Raw genomic sequence first — 21304 nt, forward strand, 5'->3', positions numbered from 1 at the left:
ATTGCCTTTATTTTTCGGTTGCACATCCTCTCCTCCTAATGCCGCTCTCGTTTTCCTCTTTTTTCTCGCACGCCCGTGCCATTCTTTTCCCTCCAATCCCTTCCCTTCGCCTTGTCCGTTTTTCCTCCCTTCTAACATTTACGACCTCCGCGGACGGCTCTGGTTCCTCTTCATGCCGCCAGGTGGATTTCTCCTCAAGACTCCCGAGGTGATCTCTCTTTTTCCTCGCCTTAAGAGAAGGGGGCTTCGGCTTAATCTCTGTCAGGAACTGGATTCCCTAACTTCCATATTTATCTACATCATTCCCTTTGAACGCCGTCTTTATTTTCTGCGCTCTCACGGCCTAATTAATGATTGAGGAACGCGTTTGTGAGAGAGAAAATGGATTAAGGTGGGGAGGATTTAACTGGAAATTTTATTTGCATGATCATTTGATTAATGATTTTATAACGACGGGTTTCCGTCTGTTTTAAATCCATTGATTTAAATTATGATGCTTAACACGAGTGTTGAAATCCAGAACAACTGTCATGGTGAGTTTTGGCGATTAAAAGTGCTTATTGAAAATTTGATAGGATAATAAATTTTCCCATTCTTAGGAAAAACCAGAAACAAAGAGTTGTCCTATGTACAAACAAAGAACGTACACTTTATTGTTTTTTTCTAACGCCACATACGCCTTTTTTGGATGACCTTCTGGCGATTTCATATTGTAGGTTTTTGTTTTCTAATGCTTAACTTAGAAATTCGGGTTTTTTAGTCTTTTAATCACATTTTCAAATTTTTTATTCAATAAAATGTAATAATAAGCGAGGAATACATTTGCATAAAGTTCATAGCGTTGAAGTAGCATGTAAAACTATTGAAAGCAGAGTAATAAAACCCTTATCGTTTAAAATTTTAACTGCAAACTTATTTCTCGTCGGAGAATAATATATTTTTTTGTGACCTAACACCCCCGCCACAAACCCTTGCGGTGGCTTGCGGGGTATTGTGTAGGTGTAGATACACTCTCGCATATTCCCCAAATTATCCCCGCGAACTGTGTGAAGCCAATGGTGCATAACCCTGCCTACCGCTAACAATTGCTCATAGAAAGTGCTAAAAGGGAAGGCCAGGGTTCGGCTTCCTCTGCGGGCATGATGCATGTATCTCCTGAGGAATGCCCTCACCGTGGTCAACCATGTGGTCGAGCTTCGGCTTGGACATCGATGCTGTGTTGACTGGGAGTAAATGTCATGATCAGAGTTTTAAGGCTTGAAACGACCTCAATTTTCCCTGTGCTTAAAAATCCAAGTGCTTCTCGCAAGTCTATTTTCTATGATACAATCCTTAGGCTGCGAAAATCTCTTTCTCCACACTACCTCCACAGCCGGGGGTGGATTCTGGGATTTTAAAAGTCGGTGAGGTGCGACCTTACGGCCTAACAAGCAATATTTAGTCAGCGGCCAGTAAAAATTTGGCTCACGGAAATTGGCTCACACATCTTCTGATGATTTTCATGGTTATCTCCGTGAACTAAATTTTTCGAAATTTAAATAATATTTATGAAAATAATTAGAGAAAGAACGGATAAGGCTGGATCGTAGGTCATTAGTTTAAAAAAATTATTATTTTCCCAATTGATTTCATTTCCCCCTGTGGCATTCAGAAGAATACAACTGTAATTTTGATCCCTTAATTTCTTCAGGGGAGGGTAGTTCCCATTATGTACCCGTCCCTGGTCACTAGCCCGCGCTGAGACGAAGGAAAAGGGAGAGGATAAGAAAGCAGGGAGAGAGGAAAGTTGCGGGAGGAGTTATCGGGAGGAGGGGGGCGGGGGAGCGGAGATCAGAGGAGATGGTGTTGATGGCTCGGGGTTTGGATTGGTTGCCCGAGAAGGCCATCCATCGTGCCGTGCCTGACAGAGGGATTACCCTCTCCCCCGAACTCCTCTTCCCCATCCCCCCCGCCACGGTTTCGCCATGCAGGACTGCCTACCCACCTCCCTCCTTTGTTCTCCCTCTCCGCTTCCCTTATAGTCCCCACGCCTGGGAGATTCGGCGTCCCTTTTCATTCCGCTTTCCACCTTAGGTCCGTCGTCTCAAAACCAGCGTGATGCCGAAGATATTATTTTACCCTCCTATTTAGTTACAGCTCGCTCCAAGCCTTCGATTTTGAATCAGATTTTCATTGATTCAGAGATCGTTTCACTTCTAACCCAATCTTTAATTTAATAGAAGTCACCGAAGAGGAGTCATTTTGATTGTTTCTCGGAAGCAGAACGGTTGACACTAACATAAGTGCTTTGCGTTGAGCAGAAATAGACATTTTCTCATTATTATTTTTATCTGTAGTTTCCAATTCCAAAGAAACAACGGGAGATTCCGCGGCAGTAACTTTTAACAGAGTCATCCGCTAATATACATTTCAATACAACAATTTCAGACTGCAAAAATCATTCGCTGAAATTATTGCATTGAAATGTATGTTCCAGTTAAAAGATCATGGTCGTTTCATATTTGCTCAATAAAAATCACGAGCATTCATGATTTACATCTACATTTGCAAAACTTACTCCAATAAATTAAGGAAAAAGTTTCCTTTATGGAATCTGCACCGTATACAATGTGGCTAATCATTGAAAATGGTGAGTTTATGCGTAACACTTTCAGAGCCCCGTTTGCGTACTTTGCTACTTCTATGTATATACGAGTATATACCTAAATGGTACCCTTAAAGCCACCGCTAGGGTTCGTGGCAGGCGGTGATTGCATACAAGGTATGCAACATTAAAAATTAAGTTTCTCTAAATTTTAATTATTCAAGTATTATAGATCATGATCACTACAGGTACATGCATTGCGATGTCTAAGTGAGCCATACTGCGAGAGGAGCAGGTTAGTGACAATGAGAACAAAAACTAAGGCTAGATGATATAATGAACAGTACCATCCACAATTAACATTTAGAATCACCGACTTAAGTTACACTCAGCATTTAATTTTTCCTGGGGCCACCGTCAGAATACTAAGGGAATATATTGATATATAATGTAAAGGAGAGGGGAAGCGTAAGATATGAATTGTTGAAAGATGTGCTACAGTGATAGAAGGTAACTCCTGCCTGTATTTATACTATATCTACGAAATGGGGATCGGGGAAACGGAGATACTGTTAACCAAGACGAAGATTGCGGAAGAACGAGTTCGGCTTTGGTCAGTTTGTCCCTGGCTTTACCTTATGCCGCTCGCAGGTGTGGAAAAAAGGAATGAATCAATCCTTGTACCTCGAGAGAAAGCTCACGCCACAACCATGAATTTTCTTCACATATGCACATAATTCGATGTGAATTCTGCATAACAAATCATGTTGTCGTTTAAATGACAACTCCTTACGACGATACTGATGAAAATTCACCGAAACGATTGAATTTAGGAGGTGAAAGATGAGAAATCTAGAGACTGAAGCTACCGGAAATTCGGAATTTAATCGAAGGAAACATTGGGAGGACTCAAGGGTCGAGTGATAACAACACCCACCGTGCCAAAATTCATCGCTATTTGAAGGCGTCCTTCAGGACGATTCGATCATAGGAATCACTGATTCACAATTCTACGCAAATTGCAGAGTTGTTCAATGCAGACTGGTTCCATCACCATTAATATGCCTCTAGCATTGCCACAATAATTCCTGGGCATCGTGCATTGCTCTCTCATTGAACATTACCTGCAGAAACATTATCACTTAAATCTAAGTAGGACGGCATCACTTCGTTTAATATGTATTAATACTAAACTGAAATAAACAATACGTATGCTGAATATAAAGGAAGAAACTGAAACCAATATTAATATTATATTGAAATATGCACAGCATAGAGTTGCCATTATTCTTTATTCAAACCTGTGACTCATTTTTGATCGTAGATCATCACCGAAAATTTTTACTTTTGATTGGAAAATCAGACATTCATACAAAGAGGCGAAATTAAACATTTGGTCATTTTGAGGGATGGATTGAAATTATTTTAATGTTCACATATAAGAACACTTTCACGGAAACTGAGGGTAATGCTGTTGCTGCATCTTAAGCGGAACCACCAGCTTAAGTACACAATAATAAAAATAATTTCCAAGAGTAAAAATTATACCCTTTGACCGGGATTACAGCCCATGTCTCTTGGTTCACGTCCGAGTGCATGATTCATCCAGGTAAACACTTTTAATGTTTAAGACATACAATACAATATTTCCATATGCCTATTTAAAAGCGTTGTAAGTTCTAATGGTACATGATTGTATTGTGAAAGACAGTTATCATATGCATCATGTCATCCTCTTTTCCACGTACATTACAAAGAGGTGAGTTTGAAAGGTGTTTGTCTTCATTGTGAGTATCTTGCTTCCCACCACTGTTTGTGCGTGACTTTAAACTCTAAGAGTCACTTTCACGCACCTCTCAGTCTAAGTTGAACTACCGAATTGTCCAGATTGAAACGCATTGGTAACTTGGCTGTCTAAAACTTTGCCGGAAATCGAGGGATCCGAGTTCCAATCCCGTATAAGGTGAATTATTTTTAAACTTACAACATTTTCGCAATCGAAATAAGGGAACATTTGGAGACAAGAATGTTCACTTTAAACAATTCGCTTTTGTCAATTCTTCCTCATTTTTTTTATTCACGTTAACTCACTAGACCATCAGCTGAATTAGTTTGGCAACGTGATTTTCCGGCGAGACGAGGGTTCGTGTGGCCCTCTCCACGAAAAATTTGCAAGCGTGTCACATGCACCCGCGGCCGCTCTCTCAATATTGAGTGCCCCCCCTAGTGGAGCTCCCCCCGGAATTGAGTCTGCAACGCGTAGGAATGCAGACCTTACGTCCAATCATCGTGGACCGACTCGAGGGTTCATTTGTCTTGTCATCGGCTCGGAGGAAATTCCCCTCACTCGGAACATCGTGAGACTGGATTCCTTCCGGGGTGGTTGGTAGTAAGTAGACGGCAGGTCGGGGAACCCTTCGCCTACCAGCGCCTTCTAGGGACATGTGTCCGCGTCACATGCTCTCGTTTCTCAGAAGCCTCGGCTTCGCTTTCTTCGAAAACACAAATTTAAATCTTTGGAGGATTTTCATTTGTTCTCTGACTAACGCTTACCCCCCTTCCCAGCGTGCGTAACCGCCGCAATTTCCTTGCGTCTCCTCCTCCGTCCTCCAGACTTTGGAGTATGTTACGGGATGAATCATGAAAGAGAGTCATGATTCGAGCTGAATGAGGATGAATCATCTCATGATTTGGCGCGGCCCTATCATTTACCGACATTCTTGAATTATGACTTGTCCCAGTTGCCATAAACTGCGAGTTGTGATGGGATAACGTTTAATTTTGAATGCGCCCTAGCTTTCAGATTAAAGAGAAACATGGAGTCTTGGAGGAGCAATTGAGACCACTTATAGAACTCTATCCTTTCACCGCTATTGCCATTGGTCAACTAAAGAAAAAGTGCTCGGTTTGGGTGGTCCCCGAAACTCTACTACTTTGTCGAGGACTTTTTGTTAACTTCCTACGTTCTTCTCATTCCATGAGACATCTCTTAAAATGCTACATATTACTAGTCATGTGCATGTAAAATAATTATGTCGGTTAAAAATGCAATTTTAATAATAATTGTGATCACAATTTTTAGTCTTATTTTGCTCAATCTGCTAAAATCATTCAAGTTTGGTACGAATTGAAATGAAATTAAACGTATTTGATCCTAGAATTTTCTTTTATAAATCACGCAAAAAATTTGAAAATCAAAAAAATCTTTTATCAAATTTTATAAGTCACAGATCGGGGTAGCATTGCACACACGTTTCAACGAAAAAATGTTTGGCCTCGGAATGGATTATTTAATCCATTATGACTTTAATCTGCATTTTAACATTTCAGACAAAATATATCTATGGACTACTTACTAAAGTGCATTGTCCCAAAGCATGAACAAGGACCTCTTGGGTCTTGACTGCTGAAACTTCGATTTTTGATGTGCTTTGCTACTGAGAGGGAATATGAGAATAAATCATTATTTATTTTATAATTGGAAGTATGACATATTAATTTATTACTCTTGTTCTATCGGCTTAAAGTAGGGTTTTTAATGGACGCTAGAAATAAACACTTTTCCACTGAGCCCTAACAAACATGAAATGAAATAGCCTTAAACCTATTCATATTTTAATGCCTCCTTTGTTAGCACTGCAATCTTACTATCTCATTTAATTCCACCCAAAATACCTATAATTTTCCTCCCTAATATTAAATAGATATTGAATTCTATAGTTTTTATTTTTTTTATTTTTTTATTTCTACATAAAAGGCAATATATCACAGCAATCGGCAAACAACATGAAAAATTAAAAATTATACGGGAACCATGACCGAATTGGTAGAAAAATAACTAGCAGATCATTTCCAAGATCATGTCGAACTTATGGATTATGCTTGAACTCACAGATATGTTACATTTTATATTCAAATATATTCGAATATAAAATATTCTTTTGCCTTTAACTACGGCGAAGAAATACTACACATCGATTTGACCAAAAAAATTCACTCATAAGAACTGGTGTTTGTATTTCAGAGCGCTCACAGTCAAACTGCCTCGTTTCTTATTGTCCCCAAATTTAACTGGAATAACAGGTTTAAGTGACACTGTCAATAATTAGTATTACTTTTATTAAGAGTAATTACCCGATTAAGGTAAGTTTTGATGGACCCTAGGACTGCTCACTACTGAACACCTTGGCCCTTTTTAATAAGACTGAAAATACCCTTAAATTCTGTTCAATGGATTCCAAGAACTCATTCTTTAGCTCTGCATATTTTCCATCTCTCTTTATTTCATCAAAAATGTCGATTCATTTTTTTCTCTCTCCTAGCTATTAGATAAAAGAACGCTGGGAAACAGCGTTCTCTTATCTAATAGTATCTTCATCGTCCCATTGCCTCTAAGTATCATATGAAGCCACTAGTCCTACCTTATCCGAATGTCTCCCAAGAACATCTATTCCACAACCATTGCTGGAACTTGTTTTTCTTTCCGTGTATTGGAATGTTTCATCCTTCTACACATCTCTACTGAAGGCCTTCATTCTACGCTTATCCTCCTACCGCTACGAACGAGTTTCCGACCTACGCCAAACTACGCTTCATATAGTATGTTTAAACTGCGTATTTCAATCAAACCGACTCAAGTGATAAATCAAGTTTATAAGGACAAATACACTGTAATAAATGGAACAGTAATATTTCACCTGTTGGCCGCTCAACTAATGGTGTAATTACCCTCGGGACATCTAAGACTAGTCATTTAGGTCTATCATGGTACAACTAAAATTGTAACTATTATTTGAGATTTTATTTCTCTTTTAATTTTGGAACTGTATTAATTAAGTTAGCTTTTTAATTTAATAACCATTATGAAAGGCATCTCTTAAAAATGGAGTGGCACCATTCGCCGATTGCTCTATTCTCTCCATGAGTGAGGCGTGGCATCAATTTGGAAATCACGGGTGTGGCACACGTGGCAAGTGAGACCCACCGTTTCGTGATTTCTTTCCTCGCACCATCCGTCCGCTTCCTCGGACATGAAACCGTCTCCTTTCTCTGCAACAATCCACACCCGTACCCTCCTTCCCCGTCGCCATGCTTCTCATTGTTTCGCCAGCCACGGTGCCCTCCGCCTCACCCACCTCGCTCCCTTCGCCTCCATTCCAACCCATTCTTTCTTCTCACTCCACCCTCCCTCCGGGTGGGTCCCTTCCTCCTTAATGTCCTCACCCCCCACCCTCCCTACAGCCCTCACAACCACTCGCCCCCCCCCCGCACCTTTTGACGTTCCGCGGATACTCTACTCCCCCCTTCCTAGTCCACGTCATCACCCCCTCCCTTCTCATCGTAGCGGCCGACCTACCACCACCTGGACCCAGCATCGATTCTTCTCAGGGGTCGGAATCTCTCTGGCTCACAGTCCAACGCCCACGCACCCACTTGCGCCCTCGGCCACAATCTCCTCTCTCGTTTCGTACCTCTCCTCCCTCCGTCTCTATCTTTCCTTCGCTTCCTTTTCTTCCATCCTCGCAATCTCTTCCCTCCTGTCCCTACTTCCGTCATCGACAAAGAGACATTTCCAGTTACCCAGCTTAAAGAAAAGCTAGCATAGTATGGGAATGTGGGCATTACTATTAGTCATAGAATATCACTTAGATCACTAGCCAATGCGATAGTTAGTCTGGCTGGTGAGGGTAAATCTCACCTCGTAGTACGTGCTGAGGCTTGTGAAATTCAGGGTAGGGGGACCAGTTCCGTTTCCCGTGCCGCCTAAGGGTTCTCAGGAAGGGCTGGCTCCCTAAAATTCATGGGTAAATCTGTACGGTTCCAGAGTCACACGGATTTGATCATGAGACCTCCGATCAGTAGTCGAACTCTCTACCCATAACTATGCCAATAGGCCAAAGGTATTTTATTTATTTATATATACCCTGCAAGCCACCAACAGGGTGTGGCAGGGGCAGGAAACACACCTTAATAATTTTACCCGAACTTGATCCTATCGCGGTCGAACAATGTTATTTTGATCCCCTATCGTTCGTGGAAAAAATGACATCTTAAATCCATCTGCTCTTCATTTGATCTCTCTAATTTTAGTAGCATGATCTCTAATACCGTAGTATGATGAGGTAATAATATATTTTCAACATCATTTCTCCTCCAAACCTCCTTCCAATTTATGCAAGAGCTTCAATCCGTAATGTAACCTTCGCCCCGTGATTGATTCCCAGGCTAGCTGCTCAAATATTTTGAATACGCTACTAAGTTAATCGTAACAACGTTTTAAAACTCTGGCTCCTCTGCGCTGCATGCGATCCGATTCGGCAAGTAATCCAGCTTCTTGAAGATCCCATATACTTGCAGAATATTCTAAATGAGGCCTAACCAACGACAGATAACATTTCTCTTTGATCTTTTCATCACATTTACCAAGTACTCTTCTGATAAATTCTAATTTTTTGCGTTGAATAGCATAAAGGTCATCTGACAGCGCTGATGTGTCTTCAGGATCACGGATATCACAGTGAACCACTGAATCATCAGCAAATAAACATATCTTACTAATGACTAAGGAGTCAATTTCGTTAACGTTAAGTACAGGGTTCGTCCGGAAAATAAGTGTACTGATTTTTTCCCGCCGCTCCAGGCGCGCCCAGCACCGCTCTGACGGGCTGCGATTGGAGGGGGGTATGTTGGCAAGCGACGCTGAAAAAGGCAGTCGGCTCTAAGCTGTGGTGTAGTGAGGAGCTCTGTTAACGCGAACCTCCACGCTCGACCCACGTCACGGAACGCGATGCCGAAGTTTTTGGAGCAGCGTTATTCCATCAAATTTGCGGTAAAGCTTGGGAAATCGTCTACCGAAACTGTCGGTATGATTAACCAGGCTTACGGGGAGTCAGCCATGTCCAGCAACATGATCTTTCGGTGGCACAAGATGTTCGTAGAGGGCAGAGAAGAGGTCGACGACGAACCACGGCCTGGACGCCCATCAACGACACTCACCGACGAAAATGTGCGAAAAGTTCGCGATGTACTGAACTCTGATGGTCGTCTTAGTGTTCGGATGATAGCAGAGCAGTGTAATGTGCCAAAAACAATAGTGCACGAGATTATTAGGCACCAATTACAGATGCGAAAAATTTGTGCAAAGTTGGTGCCGAAAGTGCTCAGTGATGATCAAAGACTCAATCGTTTGGAAATCGCGACACAACTTGCGGATCACTGCAAAAATGATCCACATTTAGAGAACGTTGTTTCGGGTGACGAGACGTGGATCTTTGAGTACGACCCGGAGTCGAAGAGACAAAGTGCGGAGTGGCACACCCCATCATCACCCCGTCAAAAGAAAGCTCGCATGAGCAAATCTCGGATCAAGGCGATGCTCATTGTCTTTTTTGACAAAAGGGGAGTCGTCCACTACGAATTTGTACCTGAACGACAAACTGTAAATGCTGCATTTTACGTCCAAGTGCTCGACAGGCTTCGAAAACGAGTCGCCCGCGTCCGGCCAGCGATCAAAAACATCTGGCGGCTGCATCACGACAATGCGCCGTCTCACACCGCGCTTGTCGTGTCGGACTTCTTGGCCAAGCACGGCGTGGCAACGCTGCCGCACCCGCCCTACAGCCCGGACTTGGCACCACCGGGCTTTTTTCTGTTCCCGAAGATAAAGAGGAGTTTGAAAGGAACGCGATACGGGACTTTGGACGCCGTCAAAGAGGCCGTGACGACGTGTCTTGGAGAGGTTCCCGATGATGCCTTCGCGGGAGTGTTCCAGGAATGGGAACGCCGCTGGAACAAGTGTATCGACTCACAAGGGTCCTATTTTGAGGAATATCAGCTTAAGATATGTAAAAGTGTAATACATTTTTTTTCCTGAGCTCAGTACACTTATTTTCCGGACGAACCCTGTATGAATAAAAGAGGTCCGATAGCACTTCCTTGGGGAACACCTGAAGTAACTTCTACTGCATTTGAGCTAACTCCATGTATCATTACTCTTTGTACCCGACCTTTCGAAAAGTCTTTAATCCAAAGCCGATTATTTTATCTATGCCATATGCTTGTAGCTTTGCGAATAGTTTACTATGAGGTGCGTACTTTGTCGGAGGCTTTCTTTAAATGTAAAAAAATTGCGTTCACTGGAATATTGCTCTCTCCCGAAATAAGAATAGCATGAACAAAAAGCGCCAGTTTTGTTTCGCAGGATCTATCCTTTCGAAAATCGTGCTGGTTTTTCATTAATAACTTCTAAGTACCCAGGTGTCTCACGGTCTAACTAGCATTGAAGAGTGGTTTTTAACGAAATAAGTCTGTAATTGCTCGATTCCTCCTAGTCTCCGTTTTTTAATATTGGTGTCACGTTAGCCGTTTTCCAATCTCTGAGAACCTTATAATCTACCAGCGACTTATTTAAGGTATTATTATTTTGTTTATTAGCATACTTACATTCAATTTTTCATGATCACATATAATCGAACGATCGCGGAAGGTATCGTCCTCATCACATCATCCCACCTAAACGCTTATTCTTTTCCTTCTTCCATTTTTTTCATCTGATATTTACCATTTTATGACTTTCACATCTTATTGTGCCAAAAAAGTTGTTCTATCTACTTTATTTGCCATTATCTGCATCATCAAACAAATTCCACTCTACCCTTACCATTTTCAAATCTTAGCACGTAGTCACTTTTTGTTTCACTTTCTCCGTCTTTGCAAATTACCGATATATGAAGCTTTCAATATACCTTTATCTTCATTACTAAGATACCTAGTTCCAGTATCTTCATTACCAAGATACGAAATTATAACCCATAGAATTTTTATCGTTAACTGATAATCTCTTTATTTTTTAATTGCTCAAATCCCTATTAACCATTCCCGCCTTTTTCTGCATGCTTATTTCGCTAACGCAATTCTTAAATTGATGTCCTTATTACACTGCCCACTTTCATCTAAATATCTCCCCTTCTACTATAATTTCTAACTTAGCCTTCCTTATTTGTGGGAATAATAACTGAAGGTAATATATCAAAATAGAATTTCTGATTTTATTATATTCGAATCTGCCCCGAGAAATACAAAACCCGAAGCAAAACTTAGCAGTTTATCTCCCGTAGTTTCTTTGAATTTGTCAGACAAAATAAACACCCTAGTATTTAAAAGTATTCCTGTGACATTGTTTGTACGGTATTTCATAATAACATCTTGTTCTTTTAAAGCCACTAAAATTTCGAAGTGTAAGACGTAGCTTAACGACTAACTCAGCCACACATTGACGGATCTGGGTTTGAACTCGGGTTCAATGCGAAATGCGTCTGTTTGGAATAGTTGAATTATTTTTGAGATCGATTGGAAATTTCAGTAGCATTTAACTTTTTCGGTGAACAGTTGAAAAAAAGAAACTAGGTTTACGTTAATTTTAGAATTATTAAATATTTTCTGGATTTCACATTCATCACTTCCTATTTCCACCATAATGTGTTTCTACTGCATACAGTCATTTCAGAATTTTTGTCGAAAACTTTTGCTGGCCACTATCTTATAAACTTGGTTTAGAAATTTCTAAGAGCCATTGTAGAGCTCTTGTTGAACTTATCATGTGTGATAAATTTCTATCTAGCCTACAAATCAAAGTTTACCAACTTTAAGTCCGCTATGGAAGTCAAGTTAAATTTCATTCTCTCTTTGCCAATTGCGACGGGTAGTTTCAGCGAGGGAAGTTTTAATTCCATCCAGCAATTCCAAAACCTCACGAGAAATCGACTCCTGCTGAGCCAGCGAAAGTTAGTGTGCACCAAAAGACCTTTTTTATCATCTTCACTTTGTCAACCAAACAGTCATTTCTGAAGGGCACTGCTTTTAATAGGATTCGCTGCTTAGGAAACAATATCATACAATTATTTACATTAAGCGTCTTGGGCCACAAACCCTACAGGTGAATAAAACAGTAAAACGATAAAGAATCTGTAACTTTGTCATTATTATATTATCGTTACATTTTTAATCGACACAAGGAAACAAAACGATTAACTTTTCCTGCCATTTAAGGAGCTCTTGATGGAACTAATGGAAAAATACTCTTAATGGTCTTAACAGAAACTAATTTGAAATAGAGCGAGCGGTTTATTTCATGAAATTATTTAGATCTGTTAAAATACATTTTCCTCTTTTTCTAATCATTTGAATATCTAAACAGGTTTCTCTGTAACTATAACTTATTCCAAAGCCATAAGATAAATGAATTTAATTGTGCAAGATCATTCACGTATGTTTATTAACCAAATTCTAAGAAAAAAGCAGCACTTATTAGCCCTTTGGCAGTTGATGGCTATTAATAATTTGTATATTTTTATTTTTTCTCATAACTGTCAATATTGAAAGAGAGAAATATATCACTGAATAGTTTGTAACGATAATATCTTTTTTATTTTAAAAAACGAAATACGCGCTGCTGTACCCATTAAAAAGCTTACTTAATCAAATCGCGATCATTAAAGCTTTATTTTCTTCTTAATTAATCATTGGTGCACACTAGTTCGCAATGAATACTGAAACTGGTTTTTTCATTAATGTCTCAAAACGTCTATATCTGTGAAGAAAACATTTTTCAAATCATTGATTTTTTCCTTGCTCACTTCAGTGTTTCTTGGATACTCTGATTTATTTGGCATTCATCATTTGGAAATGTCTCTCCACATTACCTCTCTTCGAAATCGTTACAGACGAGTTGCTTAACGATCATCATAATTTATTCTTAATAATATTTTTTTTCAAATGCTCTCATTTACGATGATAATGAATGATACAAGTTACTTTTCCTTTCGACATTACATACTTACATACTATCCTTAACATTTAATACCTTTTTAAGCAATAAAACAATCGTATCAAAGAATATTGATATTTTACATATAAAACGTTTAAATCTGTTGTATTTCCTACGTACGTTTATTTTTGCGCATAAAATATGATGTTTATTGCGCTTAGTCAGCAGTAAAGTTCCTTTACATATATAATATTAATATCTCAAGCTTTTTTCTGGAGAAATAGGTATATTTTTTAATTCAAGCCGCGATTGTTTACAAGAGCAATTTGGCGTGAAGATAATTTATTTTGAGATCAAGGTACCATAGATTTATTCAACTCGTCGCACTCATAAGATAATTAGTAACAAATAAATAGCATACTAATTTTGCGATAGTTTGTCGAGTTAACTCTACTAAGCTTTTCTGATGTTAATAAGATAGATGTCTAATTTGCTGTTAGAGCACGACTGAGGGCAACATTAAATTGAAATTATTCCAAAAAATAATATTCCAGAGCTTCAGTCATGAGGGCTTCTAGAAGAACTATGGCTTTAATTTCTTTAGTGGCCTCTGGTGTCATTATACCTCAACTGGGAGTCTGAAATGAAAACAACGCCGTTTAGAAACTTTCTAGTCCACACATCACTGCTGGTTTGACAAATATAAGAAAAACTTTCTGCCGATATTTCGGTCAACTAGGTGACCATGAACTGGATGGAAAATGCCCCACCTCTTCTCCCCTCTCGAGTCCCAGTCTTGCCTCCTCCCCACCCCAGGAAACCAGTCCCCCGCTACCTATCCCATCTCCTTCCACTTCAACATATTCCCTTGACCACGGGCATTACTTTGCTAATGTTACCTTCCCCGTAGTCAAATTTTCCACTTTAGTTGGTGGTCCTATAGTTGACCGAAATATAGAGTTTTTCTTAAATATTCGATATTGGCTATAGGATTTACAACTTACATATTCACAGCTATTAGATCACACCAACTCCGTTCTTTTCAATTGGTTTGTAAACAGTCCATTTTTAAGATAATATTAAGCCAATAAAAACTTGGTTTTTTTCACCGTATAGCATTCCATAAAGCTTTCGAATCAAGAATCTTCTCAGCCTTTCGCGCAGGATAATAGAATTATTTCAGGTTCAACCTCATCTTCTTGCTCTCTTCCCAAGAACCCTTCGTTCTCTCAGCCCAATTTATTGTATGGTAGACTAGAAGAAGAGTCAAACAGGCTAGGCAGTTTAAATGACCCACGTCGATTTAATATTAGTTCATTTATAACAAAACTAATTCTAAACTTTTAAAACAACTGATACTCCGCTACAATTGCCGTCTATAATAGGGATCAGTATGGATTAGACAGGGCTCACGTCTAGACATTGTTTACACCGCCTGAAAATTCCCATTGGAGACACATAGCATAGGAGGGCAGCTAATGTTTCCAATGATCGAAGTAACCTATTGAAATACCGAACAAAATCCATTTTCCCAAATTACTGGAGTTTGAATACTATATTTGATATTTTGAAAAATCGACTTGGTATGAAACCAGGGCATTTATTTATGTTCAAAGCCAGCTGTTCTTTCTGCTACGCCACAGGTCAGGCCCTATATGAAAGTTATTTTGAACTGAAGATATACCCAACTAATAAAATTCAAAATTGACGCCTCACCCTATATTTTAAAAATTCTTTTATACCGAATAAGGTTTAGGAAAACATCGTCTTATTATTGCTATGGGGTGATTTACGAGCCCATAAACTTCTTTATCACAACCAGGTCGTCCCTATACCTTGAGTTCACGGTGTTTACACACGGTGAACTCGAGGCATAGACACACACACAAAGAAGTGCTCCTTCTTCCGACCCTCTAGGGTTTGACTTTACATCCCCCGCCCACCCTCGGCCCGTAAACCACAACGCCCCCACGGCTCAGCGCCATTTCTCTTGCCTAGCAGTCGAACAAACCCCTGCAGGCGCTGATAACCGCAGCATTTCTCAGAAAACTCTCCCGGCAGCCCAGTCAGCGGGCTGTGTGACGCAGGGGGCACGGACCCCGGGTGGGCGGTGGGGGCATGACGGGTTGGGGAATAGGGGTGCAAGAAAAGTACGGAGGCAGCCAGAGACCTCCACGTCAAGAGTCATTTTGATTTCGGTTTCCTAAACGAGCTCATTTTTCGTCAAATGATGACTCCCACAAAAAATAATTCATTAAGTTTCCCGGTATGTTTCTGTTACGCTTCCTAAAATACAGTACTCAATTGTGAAATATTCAAAAAATATTCTCTATTCCTCCTGTGTTATAAATATATTTTTCCGTAGTTGAAAGGAATGATGACGCCCAAATGGACGTATTGAGTGAATGACAAGCAGAGGGGATTCCAAAGAAACTACGGGGGATGCCGCGACAGTAACTTTTGACGGAGTCATCCGCTAATATTTATTTCAATGCAACAATTTCAGAGGGTAAAAATCATTCACCTTGTCCGGGATTCGAACCCAGATCCCTCAATGTCCGGTCGAGCGCCCCAAAATTTCACAGTGGACGCCTCGATAGCTTAACTGGCTAAAGCTCTCGACCGGACATTGAGGGATCCGGGTTCGAACAAAAACTGGCGCGGGTGGAAATTCGCAAGACATTTTGGACTGCGTCCAGGAAGATGAACGTTTTCTCGACTAATTTATTACATCAAAGGATAGCCCAAAAGGAGCTCAAAGGATATCGGTTCGTCTCCATCGAGGCGGTTCAAACGGCGACGTCAAAGACTCTAGACAGTATTCCGGAACCCGACTTCCAGCGGGCTTTTGACGAGTGGCAGACGCGCCGAACTAAGTGTATCAATGCAGAAAGAATGTATTTTGAAGATTATTCAGTAATTGTAATGATAACTGCAATAAATTTTGAGTTTTGGAACCAGTCCCGATACTTATTGTACGGACCCTGTACACAAACACACACACATATATTTTATATATATATACATATATATATATATATACACACATACATACATATATATATATATATACACATACATACATATATATATATACACAAACATACATATATATATATATATATATATATATATATATATATATATATATATATATATATATATATATATATGTCTACACGATATGATAAAGACCTAAGTTCAGTAAGCTTAGACATAGTGGGAGAATTCAGAAAGGGTATTAAGAGAATTAAAATCAAATAAAACTGTGGATGTACAAAAATTACCGAGAAACTTTTGAAAGGTACAGAAAAACGGGGGTAAGAGTTTTTATGGACCAATTCGTAGCATTTATGAGGAGTAATTTGGCCTGAATACTTGGTCATTTGAGTGTTTTTTCACATTCCAAAAAATGTAAAGGCAGCCATAAGTGAGGTTTACAGGGTGTAGAGTTTGATTTTGTACGCAGCTGGAGGATGGTCACATTAATAAGAGGATGCAGGCCATAGCAAATGATTAAATAGGGCGTGATCATTTTTCGTTCAGGAAGTGGAGAGGCAAGCGTAATGCCACAGTAGTAACAATGTTAGTAACATAGAGGAACATCGAACTAGATAAGGATGTATTTGTTTGTTTTATAAATATTGAGAAGACGTTTTTGTAGAGCGAATAGGACGGAATTAAAACACGTATTGCAGAAAATAGGAAGACTTAGATTGGAGGAATATGAGACATCCGAAACATGCACGTTTCAAAGACTCGTGCTCCGGTGTGAGTGGCGGATGGAGAGAGGATGGGCAGGTTAAGGAAGAGGGGGGAGACATGTGTGCCTATCGGTATCTTTTTCAATGTATCTTTGGATGTACGAGAAGTGGTAAAGAAGGCATGAGAGGAACTGGAGGTGGGAATGCGGGTCGGCAGGAAATTCATGGAATCAGTTAGTCAAGCATTTAACATCTTGCTGAGCGCAATGGGATGTCAGTGAGATAAGTATAGAATGAGAATATATGTAAACAGCAAAAATATTTTGCGATGTTCGTAAAATAGAAAATCAGGAATTTGTTAAGAAGATTTAAAATGCGAGTTCGTGAACTAGAGCTGGTTGAACAGCTTACCCCTTCCGGAAGTGTTAGGGACCAAATTTGTCGACGTGGTAGGGATATAAGAAAATATCACTAGGCAAAATAGTTTCACGAAGAGAAAAAAAGTTTATGAAAGAGACCTTGAGTAAGGATATTAAGAAATGCTTCGTTAAACTTTCATATAGAGCGTAATTTTGTATGACGAGGTAACTTAGTCGTTGGAGCAAGATGATAGCCGTGGGTTGGAAGCTTTTGAAATGTACAAGGTGTGAGGAGAAGGATGGAAAAGGTGAAATGAACAGAAGGAAAAACAAGCAAGGAAGTGATAGGCATGGTTAAATGGGAGGAGAGTGTATAGCTAGGAGAAATCCAAAAGAGGTAGGAAAGATGGATAAAGGGCATTTTTATTGGCAATTAGATGCTGAAGACTGTGATAGAGGGGAGAACTTTAGACAAACGAGGAAGAAAGAGGAATAGGATAGCCATGTTGGGCGGAATGAAAAAAGGAGCGAGAAGGAAGGAGAAAAAATATTTTGCTCTAGTTAGACCTCATTTGGAATATACAACAAATATTTTAAGTCCTTGGAAGAAAATTTGGCGAAATAATTAGAAAAAGTCCAGAGAAAATCCGTCAGATCCGTTAAAAACTGTTTTAATAAGTACAAAAGTGTAACAGGCCTCATAGGGGATTTAGGCTAGGAGCCGCTTGAGATACGAAGAGACAAGCGAGACATAAACTTTTAGAAAGGCTCAGAACAAACGAGTTTAACAATGATTCTAAAGGAATTATTTTAGCCACACACTACTTAGGTAGATTAGACTACAAAGATAAAATAAGGGATATAGATTCCAGTACATATAGATTCAAATTCGAGTACTCATTCTTTGGTTAGAAACCGAAGTTACTTGAGAAATATTAAAAATATTTGATTTAAAAGTGGAAACAAAATTAAAATTGCAAAGATATTAGGTTGGCGTATGTGTATTTTAGTTCGTAGTTTGTGTGCTTGCATGTGTGTGGGTTGTGAGGGTTTTTGCATGAATGTATACCATGTTTTGTTTGTGGATTGTATAAATTTGTGGCTTTTGCATGCGGTTTTTATTTCTTAATTACGGGTGGTGCCCTAACGCCCCCCCCACCCACACGTCTTTTCAGCGGCTTTGCGAGGTATTGAGTGGATGTAAAAGGAGAGGAGCATGTGGCTATGAGGAGAGATGAGTCACAAGCGTGGCGACAGTATGCAAAACTTTTAAATTTTGCGACGGTATGTGAAACACAAATGACGGGACACATATTTGGTTATTAAACATTTCGGTGGCACTGAGGATACAGATAATAGGCAGAACGGGTAGGGCATAGGATGCAGGAGAGGGGATTGGAGAAGAAGATTAATGGGGGTGGTTGGCAGGGGTGGGGGTCGACTGGAAGAAGAAGGGTGTACTCCATAGTGGGTATGGTCCGGGCCAAGGTCCGAGCGGGCTCCCAGAAGCCAGATGCTTGTCGATAATATAATATCCTCAAAAAATCTACCAACTGAACTGCAAGCTCTGTCTCTCCCAGGTTGAGCAATGCACCACACATCAATATTCGCATCAAAAATCACCGCACCTCATGCAAACCTTCCTCCGCATAAGGCACTCTACCAGTTTCCAAACTTGTCTCCCTGCACAATTTCTCCTTTAATAATAATTTTCATGAGTCGATTAATCCCCCCCTTTCACTTTCAAATACACTGCTAAAACTCAAAACCACTGAGTCGGCATGCACCTGGCTCGTGGAAGCCTAGGCCTCAATGTCATAGGCAGTTAGGGTGGCGAAAATAGATTAAGCCCCTCGAATTCTATCACGCTTCTGCTACGTAGCTTCAGCTATTACAGTTATGAAAACATTCCAATACTGATTCTCTCACGGGTACGAATTTCAACATTTGTAAATGAAAAATTATAAAAGTTTCCGATGCATAATTTTATCCACTGTATTGACTGAGTTTCAGGGTTCCATAACCCGCGGTTTGCTTGCGGCTCGTCGATGTTTTTAAGCGAGCCGTGACCGCGGAGTTTATTTTGTTAATAAATTATATTCGCACTCTCTCAACACAGTTGAATTATTTTTTGAAAATATTTTCAAAAACTTAATCTTGCCGAAAATTTAGTTAATATGTGTTTATTAGTTGATTTATGCGCTTACAGGTCTAATAAAATAATTCAAGTGTACTGATTAATTTTTATGTTCACTGCAATTTTACTAATGAAAGCTCGGGAAAAATTGGTGTACGTCTGTGGATTGATAAAGGCGGTCCATTATTAATCTATTTCCTTTTGGCGTAATGTTTTACTTTACTAAAATAGTGGTAGTAAAAGGAAATTCCAATCGACGAGAAACTGTTTCTTCACAGAGTCCGTTTTAAAAGTAAGTTACAGATTCAAGACTTCAGAAAAGCTTTTGCATATCACTCCGTCCGCGTTAAAAAGAGTCCGTTATCAAATATCGCCTTTCGTTGTAAGTAAACGCATTGTATTTTGTTTATTACGACTCGGCCCTACTCTGTGAAAACCGCAGTCGGATTGATTACCTTTTAATAGATTTTAGAAGATACTTTCTCATACTCAATTGCGGGTGCAAATCTGCCGAATCGGTCTCCATTTGAAATGGCTATAGGACATTATATTTAGTCATGCAGTTCGCGATATTTTAATATGAAAACTATGTTCCGTTCAAATTTTTCTTAGGCAAAGGTCTCCTTAAGTAACTTCTAAGGTAAACATTCAGCTATCTATCAGCTATCTTTTTAGCTGATTCAATTACGTATGGTCGTAGATATCATTCGTCTTTTATCCAAATGAGTAATAATTTTGCTTTTAAGTTAGCATATTATAGACTCCATAGGCGTCCTAGTGACTAAAGCCATATCATGGCAAACTCATTCAATAGTCATTATTTATATGGCCTACACTTCTGTCTAAATGAATAATAGTATTCATGCCGTGGAGTAATACGAACCCGCGACTTTCCCGGGATAACTAGCGAATTTTTCCGGTATAATATCACGATGATATATGGCAATCCAGATTGAGGAAAAGAGATGTTTCATTTATTTTCGGAGTCCTATGATGATGCGTATTAGGCGCTCCCGATGATAAAACTCGGCTATGCTTCGTGTTTCAAATTCTTTCCTCCGTCAAAGCTTATGAGCACAAGATCGGCTTGCTCCTCTAGCCTTTTCCCAGAATATCGAAAAACTCACTCCGCATGTTATCAGTATCATTCTTTTCCGCGTGGCGCTGCGCTTCGAGTTTAAGGACACGACATCTGCCGTGGGCGAAGCAAACTTTTACTGGTTTGAGGGCGGGATTCAAAACGAGTGAATTGGTGTTCGTTTTTTCCGGCTGCGACAAAGACTTGACAAATTTTTTGCGATATTAATCGAACGCCGGGGCAGTTTAATTTAATTCAGTCCAGTAATATGAATTGCACCCTTCATTTCGTTTCAACTGGTGGCCATTGAATCAAACGGTGCGCCATCGCGTAATTAAGCTGTCGCATTAATGTTATGCCTAATAAATGGAGTACCCAGGGGTGACAATTTTCCAACATTTTTTATAGTTTCATGCAACATAAAATTAAGTCCCGCTTTGCGACCAACAGCTTTCGTCTTTAACGAAAGTAAGTCAGCGTACGTATTATTTTGCGACTTTTGGGACCATACTTAAATAAAAAGAAAAGCATGCGAAATAGTGTTAGATATGTTAAAATGAAGGAGAAATTTAGCCGATGAATTGAATAATTACTTATAAATTACTGATGAAAATTCCTATACTAGAAGGTTTCAAGATCAACGAGGATTAAGAAACGTGGCTCGTTGCTTGCTATGC

This window comes from Hetaerina americana, unplaced genomic scaffold (genome assembly GCF_022747635.1).
Source record: "Hetaerina americana unplaced genomic scaffold, ioHetAmer1.1.p SCAF_1, whole genome shotgun sequence".
In the NCBI taxonomy this organism is placed as follows: Eukaryota; Metazoa; Arthropoda; class Insecta; order Odonata; family Calopterygidae; genus Hetaerina; species Hetaerina americana.